The sequence below is a fragment of the Lissotriton vulgaris genome, chromosome 8, assembly GCF_964263255.1.
Source record: "Lissotriton vulgaris chromosome 8, aLisVul1.2, whole genome shotgun sequence".
Taxonomy (NCBI): domain Eukaryota; kingdom Metazoa; phylum Chordata; class Amphibia; order Caudata; family Salamandridae; genus Lissotriton; species Lissotriton vulgaris.
The window spans coordinates 231,637,413-231,659,544 of NC_141696.1; positions in this window are offsets into that span (position 1 = coordinate 231,637,413).

Below are 22,132 nucleotides of genomic sequence, written 5' to 3' on the forward strand. Positions count from 1 at the left end.
GGATTGTTGCTGGCAAGCAGAACTAACAGTCTGCAAAGGTAGAGGGTGCCCCAAGAAAGGGGAGAAAATGTGGGGGCTAGGGAGACACATCGGGGTCTATAAGGAGGAAAATAAAAGCTGAAAATAGGAGGGATCAATCTGTTCAATTCCAAAAACGAATATATTATGTGTAAAAGATGGTGTTTCGAAGTGGTGGTGGGGGGAGAAAAGAGGAAAAGAAAACACAACTGTGATTGCACTATCACGGCTCATTGTTGTACAGATTTTGTATATTTCAATAAAAAGATTTTTTTTAAATTAAGTAATTATTGGTGTCCAGGTGTGTTTTTGGAATTCAACCAGGCAGAATCTAACATATCAAAGTAACACATGCAGAACTGAGGACGGTCAGCTCTGTTGTGGAAAGGCTCACAGAAGTTGTTTTATTTGATGTGCAACAGTCTACATCAAAGGACGCACCAAGTCAGGAGCATAACGCTATTGTGAACTCCACTCATCAAAGACACGGCTGGGATTTCCTTCTGCAAAGTTTACAGCTCAAACCATGGTTATGTTCTGACAAATATCTTGCAGCCTAAAACTGTGGTTTGCTGAAAGCTTGCACTTTCGCCCCTTCGAAATGTGAGCATAAATACAAGCTATTGGGCAGGACATAAATAGAGGGCCTGGTAACAGATGGCTAACTGTGTTTGATGGTGCTGGAAGTAGTAGTAATAGTGATATTTGGGCTCGGGCTGAAAACATTAAGAAAGGAATTTTTTTATTTTCATTTTTTTCAACTCAACTATAGAACGCCTCCTAAATATAGAACACTGCTTATTGAACTTGCACAGAAATGAACTACAGTGATTGCCTCGTGTGTGTGTGTTATGGCATTATCTAAAGTCCATGTTTTATTTTTAGCATTAGGGGCTTCCTGAGAATCTGCAAGGCATAAAAACTGTGTTTACATTGAGCATCAGGAGGGCTGCGAATGGGAGATAATGATTTTATTAAGACATGATATTCTCCTTTAAACGACATTTAGTGAGCCATCACCTCACCTCTATGATGAGTTGATATATGACGTGGTGCAGTTTTGCAGTAACATATGGGGCATTTTGCTAATGTGTTTAAACATTTCAAAACTACACATTCACATTCACAATTGCTCTTTAAACCTTCATGCTTTGAAAGGCACCATTTCCCGGCTCATTTCTTCAAAAATTCCTGTGGGAGCACATTCGTATTGAACCTCCCTAATGACACGAGTCTTGCTTGGTTTCACTCGCTCGTGACATCAGTGGCGTAACGAAACTTGAGGGGGCCCCCCTGCAAAGCACAATAAGTGGGCCCCCCGCCAGCGGTCCGGCCCACCACCTACCGCCGTCCACCAATTAGTTATCACTAATATGCATCTCACATGGGAGTCACGGAGGGCCACGAGAAGGGTGTGCAGGTCTTTTAACGGGGTCTTTATGGCCATACAAATTAGCCGTGTCCCCCACCCAATAGAATGTGCATGGCATGTGAAATGTCACCCTCTTTAAAATAGAGGTATAAAACAATTTAAATAAATCTCACTCCTTAAATACGACGTGCCGATTCACGGAACTAACTTAAGACAAAATCCTAAACTTACTACTTTTGGTATTTACAGAAGGCATTTAGTAGTAGTAAAGTTAGGATTTTGTCCTAAGTTTGACTAAGACAAACTTAAGACAGACTTAAGTCAAACTTAGGACAAAATCCTAATTTTACTACTACTAAATGCCTTCTGTGAATACCAAAAGTATGCAACAGGTGTTCGGCTGACACAAGTACAGTAAATGCAGCGGTGAAAACTGCTCTAAATGCCACAGCTGCAAGTGCAGGTTGCCCCGAGCTTCCGATGAAGTGTGCTGCGAAGTACTGACTGGTAGGGCATCTTGTGCTACAAGTTGTGTAAGTGCCTGGAGCAGTGCCCTTGTGCCCACTCTTGCAAGCAGTCAAGTACTCATGAAGCAGGTTGGTGTGAGCGATCCTCCTGCAAGAACCCTGACACTTAACAAAACAGGGGAGGTTGATGTGAGTGCTGCAGGCATTCTCTGGGGTTTTGGGAGCACACCTCGGTAATTTTAGGGCCACACCCCTCAATGTGCAATACATAGAGGAAGTGCAGCTGCTGAAAGTGACTGAGGTAGGAGACTGTTGCTGCACAATCGCCGATATAGCTCTATATAATTGGGTCTTGAGACAGTTTTGGAACATAGATTAATACCCTTGAGAGACTTACTATTATTACATACCGTCTTAGCAGATCTGACCAGCCAATTGACACTAACAAAGCAAGCAGAAGCCGTGAGCTCTGTAATGTGCAGCATATCCAACCCTGACAAGTACCTCGCATCAGGTGTTAGACTAACGCATTTCAGTGTGGTGGTCTGCATCACCGTACTGAAATGCATTGTCGCGCACGATAGCTCCTACTCAGCTTTCCAGCTGGAGCGCTGCCTAAGTACCAGTGACTAGTAATTTGGTTTAAGCTGAAAACACATTGCTGCAACAGGATTTGGGGTTTGGGGGCTGGTTCAGGCAACTCGCTCTGGCCAGTCAGGGCTGCCTACAATGTGTTTCAGTCACTCTGCGGCTAAAGTCAGTGACGTGAGATTGAGTCTCGTGACCTAATTTGGCAGTCAACAACCAAGGCCTGGTAAGCTCGTAGATTCAGTTTGTACAGCTGGTAGCCCACGCAGCACCCATAAGGTCATTAGGCTGCTGAAGGAGAGTCGCTGTGCAGCCATGAATGCAGTCGGAGTAAGACCACAAGGGCTGCTCACACAGCTAGCATGAGCTTCAACTGGAATTCCATACAGCATATTATCAAGCTCATTATCGCTGCTTTAGCTGCAGTTTTCTGCCGTTACAGCGGCGATAATTTTATCACCTGTCTTGATAATATGCTCCTAAGATTTTAAAACTGATGCAAAGCACCAAAAATGGAAGGGCACTAACAGGAATGTCATAGCTTTCAAGTTTTCATGTACTTATGTGCGACATTTGCATGGTTTTAATGTACTTATGAATGACATTCTGCTGACACAAGTGACACTTCCCTGGCAGTAAAACTAGGCAATGAAGTCCCAATAAAAAGGTAAATATCCCAAATTACCAAATTCTGAGTAATGAGAAGCACCCATTCGAAGTAGCCCGATCCAACCCAGTACATCCTAACACCACTGACATCATCAGGTGTTTCAGCATCAGAAACAGCTACTCCAACCCAGGGTTCAAACCCTACACAATTCCAGAAGGTCCTGTCCCTGCTCAACACACTCTGACCCTTTACATCGTTCAGAGCAAGCCCATCCAATTTAAAGCAATTCTAGACACATTCACCAAAACCAGTGTGGCCCTGCCAGGTTTTTTCTAGCCCCATTAACCCCAAACAGAACCAGCCTGGTCCGGTTCAGCCCCATTCCCAGCTTGAACATTCCAGCCCTGTGCAGTTCTGTTCAAACGCCATAAATATTCACACAACCCAGCTAGATCATGCCATTCTAACTACATGTACATCCATAGGGTTGCTAAGAGGGTGTTCTGTTCTTTTATTGGCCTGACTAGTATATTAATGTCCAGGCATAAAGGTTTTAAATCCTGTAAAGCCCTCATATCAGCGCATATTTAAAACTTAACAAATATGAGTAAAGCACTTTAAAATGTGTTCCATAGCCGTTTTAATGGTCCTTGGCTGATATAGTAAACAAATAAAGCAAAGCAGTGTTAAAAATTAATACGGAGTATCTTGTATGACTTTTAAAACATAATTTACTGGGAAAGCTGGTGAGGCTACAGGCCTATCCCACTCCACTATGATTGATGCACACACAACTCACCAGTGACAAGTGCTGCTGAGTAACTTACTGCCAGGATGGGAGCCAGGGGGTCTTCATTGTGCCGAGCGTGGCTCAGGGTACAGGCGGTGCTCTGTAGTGATGATTGCAGCGTGCATAACCTGTCTTGCTTTGGCCTGTAGGGCAATCCCTCAGTCACTGCTGCAGGTTCTGGCAGCAGTTTTCAACGCCTCTTTTCATGCGGCCAGCATGGTCTTTCAAGGACATTGGGGCAGGAATGATGATGGTCTCTAGACTCTCAGCAAGCGCCGCCCATTGCCTTCCGTCTGAGATTCCTAACATAACAGCTGCTCTTCTGTCCGGGTCTTCAAATGTGCCGCCTCTGCTCATATCACTTCACTTAGAAGGTGACAGTTGTTTTACCACCGTTCCGTTCCGGTGCATCATGCTTTGAGGAAAGCCACACGCCCCACACGCACCTGAAGTGCTGCTGCTTATTGGCCCGGCTGGCTGGCGCATGATGTTTGTGCGTGCCCAGGGGCTGCCCCATTGCTCACTCTGCACCACTCAGCAGCAGCCAGCCCTAGTGCCCACGCCCCCCACGCGCATACGCGGCGGCGGAAGTGCGGAACAGAAAGTGAAAGAATGAAAGGCCTGTCCCGCGGCCCGCATCCATTTCATAAAATCAGGGGGGCTTAAATTAAGATTATCTAAGTCTAAGCCCACCTGATTCTATGAAATGGCGGCGGGCCGCGGGACAGGCCTTTCATTCTTTCACTTTCCGTTCAGTGAGTGACTCCAGTCCAGTCCGACACACACTCACTCACAGGGTGACGGGGGCCAAAGCCGGGCCCCCCCCACCATTTCGGACTTGCTCTTGGGGCCCCGGCCGGGGCCCCTGCCGGCCCCCCAGGCCATCGAAGACCCTGACTCGGGCCCGGCCGGGGCCCCGCACCACCATGGCATGATTTCGAACACTGTTTGTGACTGTCTCGGGGTGGGTCAAGGACCCGGCCGGCGGCCGCACCATTTACTAGACTCCAGTCCCACTCCAGCCAGCCTCCCAGGGGGGGGCCCAGGCCCGGCCGGGGCCCCACCCGCACCATCACAAATATACTCGCAGGGGCCCCGGCCCCCTGCCGCCCGAGGCCGGCAACGCTGCGCACCATTTAAGAGCCTCACTGCCTCCCAGCGTATTGTATTGTACTGACTGCTGAGTGACGTGAGAAGGGGCCCCGGCCGGGGCCCCCAGGAGCATGGGGCCCCCCCGCAATGCGTGTTCTGCAGGGGCTTGTGTTACGCCCCTGCGTGACATAATACTCATCCCCAACTTTTACACCCCACCAGTTTGAAATGTCACCAGCCATCACAGCCCTCTACGGCTCCAGAGATCTTGAATGTCCAAAACCTTTGAAAGTCCACACATTTCATGGTTTCTGGAGCAGCTCCTTTGGGCCACTTTTAACCTTTTCCATGCTCATGACGGCTCCACGCCATGATGGCGTGGAGCCTTCATCAACTGCCGCTCCGCCCATGCTCTGCCTGTGCTGCACTAATTCTCCGCCTGTGTGGGCGAATTAGTGAGTGGGCGTGATCATAACGGCTCCACGCCGTCATGAGCACGCGCCACCCGTGACTCATGACGGCGTGGAGCCGTCATGAGTGAGGGAGCGCCACACCTACGCCCCAGCCCTGCCCGCGCCGTGGCTGAATTCGAGCCGCAGCGAAGGTGGTTAAGGTTCTTTTTATTTCAGAGACAGCACTTAAAGGTCCGGACTCACTCTAGCAAAGGCCACCAGCAAGGTCCAGTCCAGGTCACTTTGGTACTGGTCACTTCAGGAAAAGGTCTCTTGCAGCTTGTTGTCACACAGAAGGTGAGCCAACTGACTCTTGAAGTCCAATTCCTTGCCCTGGTACAAGAGGCAGAGGGTCCATCCCGCCAGGGCTCCTCAGAGGATATTGTGCAACAATAAAGTGGTTAATTTGAGAAAGAAAAAATAATTTACTAAAGGGGAAAGCGTGGGTAAGCTAAACGTGGTGGGTCAAAGAATGTAACTGTATACAGTTTGAGGTAGAAGCAATTCATAAAGCTAATGAACATTAAATCAAGTATATTGCAGTGCCATCTTCTTGGAGTAGTGGGTCATAATACACATAACAGAGTGCAACGATACATGGATTAAGCGATATGATAATGTGCAAAAAACCAAGGCAAAATTCAGTGCGATAGGCAATAGGCTGTCCAAGGATCATGTCATAGTTTTAAGCATATCATGGTCCAAATATAACTCCAATTGGTATTTGGTATCTGTATTTGAACAGTCCATATTAGAAAAATTTGACATATGTTATGTTATGTTATATGCGGTTTTGTAGCGCGCTCAATTACTACAGGAGTATCCTGGCGCGAGGTAAGAAATGCTAGAGGCCAGAATATAAGAGGAAACAAAACTTAGAATGGAAGTTTAAACAGATGGGTTTTAAGTGCTTTCTTAAAAAGAATATAATTCGGGTTGGACCGGAGGGTCAAAGGCAGAGAGTTCCAGGCCGTAGCAGCTTTGACAGCACTGTACTGGCCACCAAAACGGGAGCGCTGGAACCGTGGAACCGCCAGTAGGAATTGGGTGGCGGAGCGCAAGGGCCGATTGGGAAGATAGAAGGCAAAGCGTTTCCTCAGATATAGAGGGCCCTGACCGTAGATGGCTTTGTGAGCAAAGGTAAGTGTCTTGAAGATAATACGCTGCGAAACTGGAAGCCAGTGCAGGCTGCACAAATGGTGCCGGACACTAGTTCGCTTGGAGATGTTGAACAGGAGCCTGAGCTAATGATGTGAGTGATCTCCTGACTCACCGCCTCCGCCACCCCATCAAGAACCCGCGCTGGACAAGGGTCGATAGGTGAGCCTGATTTCAGGGATTTTAAGACAGCTAATGTATCAACTTCAGATGGCATATCGCCCCTCCACCCATGATTTAATTTACCAAAAAAGTAACCAATGAGATAAAGCTGGGTACAATGCGCCAGGTAGCCACTAAATGCATAAAAAATAAAGGAATGCAAAAGGAACAACTGTGTACCTGAAATAAGCTGACAACCTGCAAGTGGGACAGTGTATTTTACGCCCCATCCTTATGTTCAAAGTGTGATTTAACTTTATTAACGTGTGTGATGCATTTAAAACAATGTATAAAACGCAATCATTACCGTCATTAAGAATCCATACAAAAGTGTATCAGATCGATTAATTGACCAATGTAATCATGTATTCATGTTCACACCTAACATTTATCCCCATAATATATATATATATATATATATATATATATATATATATATATATATATATATATATATATATATATATATATATATATATATATATATATATATATATATATATATATATATATATATATATATATATATATATATATATATATATATATATATATATATTGCCACTAGTCCTCTTTATAAAGAGAGGAGTCTGCACTCGAGGTGAAACTTCACAATTCTTTTAATGCAGAACTGTATCACATTTTTCAGGATGCGTTTCGGCTTTAGATTCAGCCTTTCACAACTGAAAGGAACAAAAGAAGTCATTTAATTTCTAGACTACACATGAGTACAATTAATCCATAATGGTAAAAAGCTACCTCATTACCAGTAAAAATACTTTCACTATTTGTGACTGGTATCATTCATCTTTTACATCCTGGTATGAGTAATTTCAGACTCACTGTGTATGCATGTGTCCTTTTTAAAAGCAGACCAGCATTTCTTTTAATGTGTTGCAGCTCTCACTTTGAAATTGCATGCAGTCTCTGCACATTGCTGACATCTTTGCATTTTCGCCTCTACGCTAGGCAGCTGCCTTTTGTGGCACCCAGCTCCGAAATCCCTCTGTCTTTGGGAAAGGAACCTACACAGGTAAGCCTTCCCACCTCGAGAGTCTTGCCATCTGACTCTCACGCTGTTACCATATACATTCCCTCCGTTCATCGGTACTGGTTTCGGGGGTTCTCCGACTCCATATGCCATATATATAGGCATAATCGTGTAACCAAAGTTCTTTTTGACTTTTGAGTTAACTTAGCCCGACTTTCAGCCCTAACTGAAATGGGTGTTTTAACCTTAACAGCATGCTGTTTTCTTCCTTATGCAGGTGTGTTATCATGCTTCTCGGTAGCTAGAGAAAGACTGATTGTTTGTATTAGATGGTTGATAGTGAGGCCTGCGGGGAGGAATCTGGCAACTAACTCAGAGAAATAATGGTCATTAGAGGCCTTCTATATATCACATACCAGGATAGTGGGAAGCTCAACGTTGACCATTACAGTCCCAGTTTCGATTAGATGGGAACTTAAGGGAGTGTCCTGATTCCCCTCACATTCAGCAATTTAGTTGGTTCCTGATGATGTAAGGAAAGGTAAGAATGTTTTTAAGCTACTGTTGTATCTAATTGGCTTTTCCATAGTCAGTTAGGCAGATTTTCCCTGATTCTGAGATGGACAGGTCTCTCTCTTCCAGGGTCCCACAACTGCATGATACTCATTTTATTTTCCTTTATTTTTTGTTAATCAGAGATGACTATTTCGCCCCAAAGTAAGACACTGTACTGCACCTTTGGCACAGTGTGATAAGCTTGCCATTTTATTATGTAAACAGCATGAGAGGTTCACTTCCTGCCAGAGTCATCATGAAACACTGCTGTGAGCTGTGACTGAGATGCAATTCTTGTGTCCCTGACCTTCAGCCTGAGCAGGAAGATAGCTGTACACTCAGACAGGGTGCATTCGTTAATGAGAGGTGAATTCATCCTAACATACAGTACCAAGGTATGGGGTGGGGTCATGCCATTAGACCTGGAAAATAGGAACTCCCGACATGCTCTCTTTAGCATAGAGATTAGTAATAGATAGGAGTAATGATAGCAACACAATGAACAATTAACATGGTTCAAATGTTTGTGTTTTTCACCATGCTAATAATGCTTATAACAGTGATGTGTCTCATCTTTCTCCTAATCGCAGTTCATGTTTTATTTGGAAAGATTAAAGCTCTTCAATAAATACTTGAAAATGCAATATTGTATCATTTCTTTGTGACATTTTGGGCACACAAAAGTGACATATGAAAAGTTAGATTTGTTTACGGCATTTCGTTGGGAATCTGAGAGTCATGTTGAAAGGCTACTAATAACATCTAGACCTCTGTAGGTTTCGGAGTTTAGATGCAATACTGTGAGTTAGCCAAGCAGACCAACATTTACTGATTATATAATAAGTCTCTGTATTATGAATTTTTACTATTCTATATACATAATTCTACTAGATTCCTAGAAAGCAGATACTATGGTGCCACCAACGTTCTAGATTTGGTACCTATTTAATAGGTGTCCTGAGTAGTTTGCTTGCGTGTTCCAAAGATCTTTTATTCCCTCTATACAGAGGCGTCCTTGGTGATAAGGGTTTTATGCTCCTTCATCTTAATAGAAAGTACCTATTAATATCTGTAGGTTAATCAAGCTTTATTGTTTAAAAGGATTATCCACTATAGTATTTTTCCTTTCTTTGAATCCCTTTCATTGAAAAAATTGCAAGTAGTAATTATTCCTGATAATTGCAGGCAAGCAGTAACTTGTGGTTGAGGCACATGAACTGTAAAGATGTGAAGTTTTTTATTCCTGTGTTGATTTTCTTGCAGTCAATGCCAATTTCACACATATACTGCGGCAGCAGTTCCAGCTGCATATAGGTGTTATGAATATTTAGAAATACCATTAACTTACCAAGAACATCATTATTGGTTCCAAGGTGCCATCCCACACACAGTCCATAATGTCAGACTGGGTCTTCTCAATTGTAATGATGAGGCAACCTGGCCATTCTTAGCTAGCCATACGACTTATCCTTATCCACAGCAATTACCCAGGCATGGCACGCTTACTCTTTTAGACTGTTTAGTTAGACGGTTACACTATTCTGGTAACGTGGAGTTCCAGCAAAATGCTGCCAGTTGCAGCGTGGCAGAATTGTTTCTCGCACGCAGCTTCAAAGTTAAAATTGCAATTTTCGCACACTCCAATGTTGATCGACCCTACTGAACTGTCTTTCACTGCCTGAAAAAGTAGCAAAGCAGTAGCAGGGCAAAGGCAGAGGAGGAGTGAGAATTGCGGATCCATAGCGAAGCAGAGCAAGCAAGCATGTTGCTGCAAGCGACTGGAACTGGTGTTGGGGTGTGCAATGGGATGCAGCAGGCTAGGTAGGTGGGCACCTTGTAAACTGTCGTTCACCTGCGGGGAGTGCCAGATCCAGAGTCCAAAACCTGGTGGTGCCTGGTAATACGCAACACTTCGAGATTTGCTTTGGTGGCCACGCTTGACCTGCCCAGATTCTTCCATGCATGTTCTTCTACTCCGCTCCTGCCCCTGCTCTAACCTGCCCGCCAGCCTGTCCTCTTATAAGGTTGCAAGGCACACCTTTTACTTCCAGTGGGCAAGGGAGAGTGAGAGAGCAGTAGAGTGAAATGCAGGTGGTGGCAAGTGCCTAGTGGTGTTAGCTGCCACAGGCCAGGGTGGGCCCTGGTGCGGATTGTGTTTCTTGGCTTTCCATATTAGCCTGCCCCCAGTCAAATCTGTCCCTAGCACCCACCCACTGCCCCTTGCCCTTCGCTCATCATCCTCATTGACCACACCACTGACCAAGAAGGACCACAACCTACAGCAGACACACAGTGGCAAAACGAACTAAACATAAGGCCCAGGGCCCAAGACCTAGGATAAGGGACAAAGGACCAAAAAAGTCAAGGGCAAGGGACAAAAGGCCAGGGACCAGAACAGTCATCATTTGAGGCTTGGTAGCGAAAGTGCGCACACAGCACGCAGGGGGATTTAAGGGCAGCACATATAGCAGGATGGCACAGAGGACCAAGCAAAGAGGGCTGAGGTGGGGAGAAGTAGTGGCCACGTCAAGGTCACCACCTCCGCCCGCTGCAGGCCTCTCCAAGCTCCTGCCAGCTTCATCCCAACTATACCCATTCAAGTCTGATCATGTCTGGGCTATCTGGGAGGTTTGTCAAGGGCTTTGAGGCCTAAGGGCAACATAAGCGGCACAAGTCAGTGTCCAGACTCCCAGGTATAAGTGGATCTAACTGATACTTTACTCGTTGAGAGATTGGTTAAGCCTGTAGCCTGAGGGCATACACAGGGCTACACAGCCATAACTTCTACTCCTCACATGTCCAAGGGAATTCCAGCTTCACCCTGTAGTAGCTCGGTGGAGTAGTCCACCTCAAAGAGGGAAAGGGCAAGGTGCCTCAGTCTTGTGCAATTTGCAAAAAAAGGAGACTAGGCCAGCAAAAAAGGCCAAAAATGGCAAAAATGTAAAGAAGGAATATCGGTCCCCAGCAAGATGAAGAAGCATAATGCAGGCCCTACCCCTGAGTTTAAAACAAGAGTTCATTGGAATTGAAGAGCAAAACCCCTTTCCCATTTTTAGGCCAAAGACAAACCCACAAGATCTCTATCAGGGAACACATTCAGCAACTACTAACTGACTGCACAAGGTACCTGACTATAACCCTTCTCTCGCACATGCCGCCTCTGGACGCATTGAAACAACAAATTACCTAGCCGACCACCAAAGCCATGCAGCAGCACACCGCACCACGGTAGGGGGTGGTAAATAGTGCAGGAGGATTAGACCAACAGACCTCAGTTCCAACAAATTGCAGAGAGACAGTGCAAGATACCCCTAAAAATTATTCTATAACCAACTCCCTGTAGCACTGCAAGGGCCCCAGCTTGACAGGCAACTAGAAGCACCGCAAAGCAAGCAATCAACCCTATTGGGTACTATCGTCTCAGGAGTTCAGCAAGGCCATCAGCTGACCATCAAAAGTATGTGGTAGCCCGTACCATCATCATCATCATAGAGTCTTTATTACGATTATAAAACCATAAAAGTCATTTGCAACAATAATAAGTAAATTCATTATATATACATCGATATAAATAGGTAAAACGTACACAAGGTATGTTTAAAATAAGTATTAAATCACAATCCAAGACAGATAGTTAAAAAGCAATGAATATGCGGAAGGTAATTAAAATTGAAGACAGAAGACACACAGTATCTAGCACTTTATACAGATGGTAGAGACAATTCATAATAACTCGCGGTTAAAGACACTGTGGTCAAACCAATTCAGTGAGCCCTCAGGTTGTTAGCCCGAATCCTCTATGCCCACCCCAGGAATTTGATGGTAGCAATAACAATGGAATCCTGGGGACTCATCTGTAGGATCCTCAAGGCTTCAATGGCAACCCTTGTGTCAAGGGCAAGACAAATAGGTTTAAGCCATTCCTCCTCGGTGGGCTGTAGGCCGGGCAAACAAATAATATATGGGAGATAGATTCTGAATGTACCAGACACAGAGGGGCATAGGTCTGTCGTAGGCCTATGCCATCTATTGGGAAAGGCTCGGATTGGCAAAGAGCCAACCCTAAACTGGTGATAGAGCTTCCTATCCAGTGGTTTTGAAATAAGGACCCAGTAGTGGTCAAACTCTGGTTTGTACTTTATTGATAAAAAGTCTCCGGTTAGGGGAGGACCGGTTGTGGAGGAAAAGCGTTTCGCCCTCATAAAATCCATATAAGCAGCCTTAAACTCCTTTTTAGAGGAAAAGGGAGACAAGTCTGGGTAATCCCACAAAAAGCCAATTCCCATTGCTGTCAAAGTATCTTTGATATACTGGAGCCATCTAATCTTCGTTATTGACCCAGCCTCCCTGAAATCAAGAAGGGCTCTATCATAACAAACAAGCTCAGGGGTGGTCCATAGCCTTCTCCAGAGGGCTATGGACCTAAATCTAGCTAGGTCCTCAATATGATAACAGTCCGGATCCAAAAATAGGGGCACCAATCGGGAGGATTGTGGAAGTCCTGTAAGGGCCCTCATAAATTTATTTTGGGCTATAACTAGGCTTGATATATCCTCATGGCCCCATAATTCAGCGCCGTATAAAACGGCGCTTACCACATTAGTGTTATATATTGTGAGGGCGGGGGCTATAGGTTTGGTGCGTGACAGCCTATGTTCTTTAAGGAGGACTCCGGCAAGCTGAGCATGCTTCAGAGCAAGCATGTCAATTTGCGGCTTCCAATGCAGCTTCTTATTTAATGTTAACCCCAAATAAGTAAACACATCCTTACATTATCATTACAGATGGGGGAAGCAGAAAGTGTGGGAAAGGTTGGGCAGTCAAGCCCACAGGCCCATAGCTCGGCCAATCAGCAAGGACTCCCCCTACGTTTGCCTCGGGTCCCTCTAAAAAAATGCAGGACCTAGGGGACGCAAAAGCTGATCATAAATATGAAGAACGAATAACGTCCAATTCTTCTTCAGCCCTGAGTCCCTTGTGCACAACTATGCAGCTCCTATTCTACTCAGAATGTCAAACAAAAGGCCTTCAAGACTTCTTGAATCGAGGCAGCATAGTGACACTCCTTCATTCCCTCCTTGATATGGCCCTGATGGGTCCTGGGAGATAATTTCAGTTCAATTTCTTCCAAAAAGAGAAAGCAGGATAAAGAACCCACAATGATAACATGTGCTTCCCCAATAATCATCCAGTTAATTCGGGCAAGAGAGTGGCAGGTTAGAGAATGGGGAATCAAGATAACAGAATACTTGAACAATGCCAACTACAGTTACGAATGAAGAATGCCTCACCACTCAACTACACAAAACAACATGCCCTTATTCCATCTTGAAGAGCACAAAAGGTGAAACCTCCAAATCGAAACCCGCGATTCCAGCATGTCAATTGAAAATCAACATAACCAAAGCAGAAAAGCATTAAAAAAAGTTTTCCTCTACCACTTGGGGAGCACCAGGCTTGCAACTGAGAACAGATGCACCTGCATTAGAGGGAGCATGCATAGGGACACTTGAGCAGGCTAAAGCAACCTTGAGCCCAGCGACTCATATTTGTTGTGGCTTCCAGCAATTTTATCAGGACTTTAGGGATATTGAAGACTAAGGTGCTGGCATATCAGTCTGTTCATGGAATGTTAGCGGCCAGAATCAATTTTAAATTATCTTGAGGTTTTATCACACTTCCAGAAATATGAGATAGTCGCGCTCCAGCATTCTTGGGCACTTGATTCAACACCCTTAATTGACATCATTGAGTTCCACAGCTCAACGAGAAAGTCCAGAGGTAGACCAAAGGGACCCTTTGTGTTAAGGGTGCTCAACCGTGGCTTCAAGGAAGACCAGCCCCCTAGTTCCACACATAGAACTGCAATCCCTAAATCAACAATTGACTACACCCTATTGAATGGGCCACTACCTACCCACATTGAAACATTCTGACAGAAAGCAAATACTTTTCACAACACATTGAAATCAACCTAGGGATGCCATCCCATAAGGCAGCACACTTCCTGGGTCCATCTCCACATTCAATACATTTGAAAAGACTACACTGGAGTGACACCCTGGCAGATTCCATGAAGTCTGCAATAGATGCTTGCCTAGCCAATCCCACAACCACACTGAGAATCCAGTCAACTCGTGGGATAAGTCAGTAAAAACTGGACATGCTCACCAAAAGCCAGCTGCGTTTAAAGCTCACTGGCTAATACATCACCAGCCTATATCCAGTTGCCTCCCCCCTGGGGAAATGCACAAGTTGGTCCATATCGCTTAAATCCGATTCTTACAAATAAGGTCAGGCTTCTACGGAATAAATACAAATGTGAAGTCTGGCAGTTTAAGAAGAACAACGCAAACTCCTTTTGACCCAAAGTGCTTCACTCCTGTACAAATAACAATACCAAAAAATTATTGGGCACAATCAATGAATGGGAACATTTTAATTTAGCAGAACACAGCCCTGATATCCCTTAGATGTTTGGCTTGCTCATCTGTGCAAACGTCAGACCCCTAACGGTGCATCAGCACAGGACGATGCTCTAACAGCCTGGGATCCAACTGCAACCCCTGAACCCTGTATGGAGGCTCAAACGGGTGCATCACCACGGGGCGAGGGACAAACAGCTCAGGACCAAACTGCAAACCCTAGCCTCTATATGGAGGCTTAAATGGAACACATCAATAACAAAAGCAGGGCAGATAGAGCACCCGCCCCAAAGAACACCCACAGGCACAATTCCAGTAAATTCAGCATTATGGGTGAAAATATTAACACCTCTCTACAAGGATGCGATGATTACAGGCCAGATCCCGGAATCTTGGCAAGGCGTTATCATATACCCCATTTCAAAGGAGGAGACCCTCAAATCTGGGAAATTATCTGCAAATATTATGGTAGGCTCCACTTAAAAGATCTAAAGGCTTGGGAGACTGTATTGTCACCAAAAACCAGACTGGAGTCAGGAAAGAACTGGGTACCTGCTTCAACCTAATGACCATCTCCCTTATGATCGACAAAATTAAAATCAACCACACCCTTCTCTACATTTGTTTCAAAGATTTCAAGGCCACTTTCAACTCCATACCCAGATCCTATTATGGGCAAAATAAGTGGCAGTTGGGATCCCCAAAAGACTCCTTAGAGTGATCATTGAGCTGGCACACAAACATGTGGAATTGCATGAAGGCAGGAAGGTGGGGGAGGGACCACTGTTTCCAGATAAATTTACACCAACACCGGTTTGATGCAGAGGTGGGTCCACACCCCGCTCCTCTTCAACTTCTTCTTGGCAGAACTGGTAGCCTCATTAAATGATATGAGGCCCACCCCTCCCAAAATTGGTGAAGAACATTGGGTAGCCTATTCTTTGAAGACGGCACCCTATTACTAAGTCAAACAAGAATAGGCCTCCAGTGACTATTAAACATCCTAAAAGTCTGAATTGCTAAGAACCAATTGTAAGTGAATCTACAAAAGACTAAAATAATGATTATAGGGAACAAAATAAAAAAAAGAGGGCAAGTGGTTCCTTAACAGAAATGACATTTCAAAAGCAAATCAATACAAGTACTTGGGCGTTTTGATTGAAAGCTGTGGCACCTTCAGACCCTATGAACTATACATCAAGAACAGGGCTGGAGATCTTCAGCATGCTTTGGGAAAACTGGCAACTTATTTGTCAGGGCAGTCACTGACTTTGATCCTGGAAGTAATAAAGGCAAAACTAATACTGACCCTCTCTGCAGGGATTCACTTCTTCTTGGCAGCCAGATCACAGCACTTGCAGGAAGGTCTTCAGACTACCATGCAACATTTCCCCAGCTCAAATAGGGCTAGAATTTGAACTTACCAGACAAGCCATATCACACCAAGGTTCATATTTAAAAGTCTGCTACAAACTCCATAGCTCCAAGCCTGACTCATAAAACCACCTCTTATGGTTGGAAAATACAAATCAAGCCCTCCATCCACATCCAGGGTTTCCCTCAACCAGGTGACTGCAGCTTTGCAGCTCAAGGAACTTTGGTCAATATCTGTCCCCTTTACTACCTTCAAAGTTGTAACCTATAAGGTCATGCAAAAGGCCTAGAATGTCTTACCAAAACGGTCCCATGCCCACCTTGCCATCAACAGTTGCAAAGCATTGCTTTTGTAAACATATTTATCAGCAGACCTGTCAAGGCAGGTGAAACAGCAGCTCATCCACGAGCGGCTCCTCTACGTGGGCGGAGGAGCGTCGCCCCACTGCTTTCTCGCTGTGCGAGAAGCAGAAACATAAAATTGTATATTTTAAATACCATTTTATGTTTCTGCTTCTCGCACTGTGAGAAAGCAGAAGGGGATGCCTTGTTGGGGGTGGGTGAGTGGGCGGTCCTGCAGGAGTCCAGGGTAGGAGTGGCTTGCCCAATCTGAGTGCGCTGACTGTTTGGTTGGCCTCAGGGCCGACCAAACCAGTCATACGCGCTCTCCCGTTGTCTCCATGCAGGCTACATGCAGCCTACATAGAGAAAATGGCCTCCACATAGACGCCTGTGGGGTCGGCGTCCTAGCCAATCACAATGCTGCCATTGCAGCATTGTGATTGGCTTAGGGCTGGGGAGCGAGGCTGCCTGCTTACTGTATGGAGAGGACAGAGGACACGTGACGTGGGACCGGAGGAGATGGTAAATGTAATTTTTATTTTCAAATGAAGTGACCCCCCCTCCCGCACACACCCAACACACACACACACACCTCCCCCATCCGAACGACTGAGCTCATCCTGTACCACTTGGCAACTTCCTGACCCTTGACCTGGCACCACTTTGGCGAAATCTAGTTGACAGGAGGGAGTGCAGGTTTGCAACTACCACTGAGAGGTGATCGAGCCTGTCGCGTGCATCTTTATGGGCAGAAGGAATTTGCTTGTGCAGAAGTGCTGTGAATCAGTCCCTGCAAACCACTGACCTCAGATTAACCCCCGCTTCATAAAATACATACTAAAAGTACCACAGACAGAATGCACCAAGCCAGTGTAATGCAAGGAACAATAACCTGGGTGTATGAGGCTGCTTCCCATCCTACCCACAGACTTTCTTGCGCATCGCAGGTTGGAAAAGCTCACCCAGTGTTCTGCAAAAAACAATAGCTCAGCATTAAAAGGACGGCCAATTTTACCTTTATCTCTCATTGAGCTGCTGTCACTGTGATTTTATCATGTCGTTTATCAGCGAAGTGACTGAAAATTCCTGTGAAATATTTTTATGAGATACTTTTCCACCTGCTCATGAATTGCTTGTAATCTGATCTATTATTAAGCGTTTTTTTATTCCACAATAGAGGTTTTATACGAATTTTTTAATGCGTGCGTGTATGCCATGGTTTTTAATAACTGTACATTAATAATAAAGAAGGGCTTTCACTGTTCGTTCAGTACATAATTCACTGTCAAAATATTCTATGTGGTTTGCTGAGGCTCCGCTGCTTTTATCATCCAAAATGTAACTTGACATTCAGGATGCCTGTCCGAAAACATGTCTTATTCCACATGATCGCTGATGGAAGGGCATGCGAGGGGAACTCTTTGATGCAATGGGAGTATGCTTCCGTGCTCAGAAATGATCTGAGGTCTAAGTAACTCCAAATGCCTCTTTTCTGCGTGCAGTTGCATTCTTCTCTCAGAAAAAAGAAATCATGCCAAAAAATAACTGAATCTGCACCTGTAAAATATATGTCCAAACTTAGAAGAAGTCCTCGGCCTATGAAAGGGACATAAACAACACACAGGGGCCGATTCCGATTTCGGACGGAAGGGCTCCGAACGACATTTGGAGCCCTTCAGCCCTCATTGGAATGTTCCGGCCGGATTCCTTTCTATCCGAGCCATTCCGATGGGCTTGGTCGGAAAGGAATCCAACTCGGATTTCTGGATGGTTTACAACAGGCTCATAGAGCCCGTCCGCAGTCCGGAAATCCTTCAGAACTCCCCCGGCCGCCTCTTTACAACCGAGGGAGTACAGTTTTTCACTGCCTCTTCGTGCCGGTGTTTTCGGCACAAAAAGGCAGTCGGAAACTGTCTTTTGGGGCCCCCATGGGTGCTAGGCCACCGAGTGGCGGCCCCTCTGTAGATCCCTGCACCCGGTGGCAGGCACCTTGGGGTGCTGGCCACAAGGCGCAGGGATGAACTACACCCCTCCATTTCACAATGCGGGAATGCATTCCACCCGGAATGCATGCTCCCATTGTGTGGCATACCATTCAGTAGCATTGTACTTGCTGGGCCGTAACCGATGACAGTGGGTACGTCGGTCACGGTTCCTGACCGAAGTCGGACGGACTCAGGCCCATTGACATCGGAATCGGCCCCACAGTGTTTACTAAGTTTCTCCTTGTCTTCCAAACACCAGATCAAATGTGTCATCAGTGGAATTGGAACAGCTCTTCTCCAGGTGAATATTACTCATTATTTGCATGAAAATCTCATCATGGCCGATGCCCTAAATCTGAATGCTTGTGATCTTCATACAACCCAAGGTGTCTGAGACGGAAGTGAGATACTATGCTTGAGGCCAGGGCTTCAACTGGTGACATACTTTGCACAAGTTCAGTTTAGGAAGCACCCAGACACCTTTTAGGAAGCTGATCAGCTTAATAATAAAAATATCAACAGAAACAAAAACAACAAAGCAACAATCAAAATTAAAAATAATAATACGTATGTTTATTATATAGTACTCAACACCAAAGATCTGCCGAAGTAAAGGTTTTCAATTTAATGACATTAGATTAATGATAGATTGAACTGTTCTTGCTGAGATTAGAACTGAAACTGCCCGGGGGGGCGTTGCTTGGCGCCCGGCGTGAATGGCGGTGTCCGAGTGAGGCTCCTCGGATCATCCGGTGTACGGCATCTTTACTGACTCGCTCAGCCCTTGCTCACACCTTATACCGGTATGTGAGGACGTCGGAACAGCTACTCCTCCTACCCGGATATTTGTGGCTTCGCTGGACTGCGGCATTTTGGAATTACGAACTATGTAAGTTCCGCAACTGCTTTGTCGCGCTGCGACAGCCATTTTGTTTTTTCTCCGGCTGAGCTCTGTCACCGTATCAATGATTTTCTTGGAACTCTGTGGTGATTTTTCCTACATCCTCATTTTCCTTTCTTCATTGGAGATGTGATACATTCTGCGCTCATTTTTGAGTAATTTTCTCTACATTTTCTGACTGACGTTCACTTGGCCGCCATTTTGCCTCTCCCGCGACCTCCGACGCTTATCAGCTTCGGCTTCAATCACATTGCAGCTATTTATGGGTAGATCTAAAGGCAGCACGACTACAACACCTACCAAGCATATTTTTATTAAAAACTCGAAGATTTTTACCGAGTTTTCTCGAACTCAATCTCTTTTATCTTCTCTTTCTGAGGACAAAATGGCGGCGTCTGAGGCTCCTACAGTTCCTACTGGGAAATCTCTCACAAAACGCCTCAGGCAAAATCCCCCTTCACCTCCGAAACCATCATCTCCTGTTTCGATGGAATTATTATTGGAGGAAATCCGGGCATTGCGCCCTTTTATGGAAGACACTAATGCGAAACTCCAGGTTCTCACTGACTCCTGGTCGCAGCTCGACAACAGGGTTACGACTGTGGAGCAATCGCTTTCATCTCTGGCAAATGACTGTGCGAAGATTTCTCCTCTCCATTCTCAAGTCTCTACCCTTCAGCGTCAGGTGGAGGAGCTTGAAAACCGTAACAGGCACAACAACCTCCGTATCTACGGCCTTGAGGAAGGACAAGAGGGGTCAGACCCCATTAGTTTCTTCAAATCCTTCATCCCCAAGGTCCTCCGTATGCCAGAAGGCACCTTGTTGAACATTCAAAGAGCACACAGATTAGGTCGCCCTCCGTCCACGACCTCCCCTTCTCAGAAGCCTAGAGGGGTGATCCTATATTTCCTGGAATACACGGACCTTTTGAAAGTTCTCTCAGCTGCAAAATCCTCTCAGCGCATTACCTGGTCCGGATCTACTCTATTCTTTGCTCAGGATTACGCCAAGGCCACTGCTAACAGGAGGAAAGCCTTCTTGGATTTACGACCTGCTCTTCAGGACATGGGTGCTCGCTATGGCGTTTTTCACCCGTGCCTATTTAAAGTTACTTACAATAATAAGACTACAACATTTGAAGACCCTCTTCGCCTTCGAAGTTTCATCAACGCCCATCATGCTGATCCTATGGAATCCTCCTCCTCGACCACTGGCTGAATTTATGTCCCCTACCCCTCACTGTTGTTGACCTTCTCGTCTTGTCGCATTTCCTCGTCTTATTGCTGACACATGTTTTTCCCCTGATGTTGTGTTTGTGACAATTGTTCTCTTATTTTTCACCACAGTTTATCCCTTCCGTCGCTGCGATGCCTCTCGGCCCTCCGTTCTGTTCCACCCCGGTTCTACCGTCACTCCGTCTGGTTCCTCCTTCCCCCTTGTTCCTTTTGAATCCGTCACTTGTAGGTATGTCACGATTTTGTGTTCTTATCTGGTTGTTATGTTCTCTCTCTCTCTCTCTTTGTCTCTCCTTTTCTCTCTGTTCTCTCTCTTGCTCCTCATTTCTTCCTGCTATCTCCTCAGCTGTTATTCCATCCATTTTCTCATTACTTCTTCTTCGTTTTCCTTCTCCCTCCACTTCTTCCTTATCTTCTTTCTCCAACTGTTTTATTCCCTTTCTTACTCTGCTTTACCTTTTTCTTCACTTTTTCTGCCTCATATTTTCCTTTGACTACGATTCCTCCTTTTGCACTTTTTATTACATTGTTTGCATTATTTTCTTTGTTCATGATTTTACTTTATATCATTCAGAGTTACATCTTGGAATGTTAAAGGTTTAAATAGTCCAATTAAGAGACAACGTGTTTTAGCTCATTTAGCTAAGTTAAAAACTGATGTCGCCATGTTGCAAGAGACTCACCTTAGTGATACTGAATCGTCTAAACTAAAAAGACTTTGGGTTGGTCATGTTTTTTCTTCTCCCTCTTTGGGAAAAAAGAATGGCGTAGTTATACTTATTCATAAAAAATTTGCTGTTACTGATTCTCATTTTGAAATTGATACTGATGGTCGTTTTCTCCTTTTAAGAATGAAGATTGATAATGTACCCATTGTTATTTTTAATGTTTATGCTCCTGTCAATGTTGACCATACCTTTTGGCCCCTCATCTCCGATAAATTAATTTCCCTAACTGATAATTATATTATTTTTGGTGGTGACTGCAACCAGATTCATGATCCCTTCCTTGACAGACATTCCCTAGTTACTTTTGTCCGATCCAAAATGCATAATCAATTTACCTCCACTATTCGTCGTAATTCCCTCACGGATATTTGGAGACTCTGTCACCCTGATCTCCAAGAATACAGTTACTATTCCCCTCCTCACAAAACTCAATCTCGTATCGATTACCTTTTCCTTAGTTAATCCCTTACCCAATGTGTCCTTGCTTCTGAAATTGGCTCCATTCTCATATCTGATCATGCCCCTGTCCTTGTAGACTTTGACCTGATACCCTTTTCACCCTCACCTGGCAGATGGCGATTCAATAATTCTCTCTTGGTTGACCCCAAATTCACAGACCAGTTCAGTGCTTTTCTTACTGACTTTTTTCATACTAATTCTACCCCTGATTCCTCCCCTGCCATGATTTGGGACTCCTTCAAGGCAACAGCTAGAGGTTTTATAATCAATTATGTCTCTAAAAAACGGAAAGGTTTTGAACGTCAATCCTCCCTCCTTTTAACAAAAATTAAAAAATTAGAATATTCCTACTATCAATCCCCGTCTGATACTTCCCTTAAGGACCTTATTTCTGCGAAAGTTGCTTTCAATAAAGCCTCCACGGATG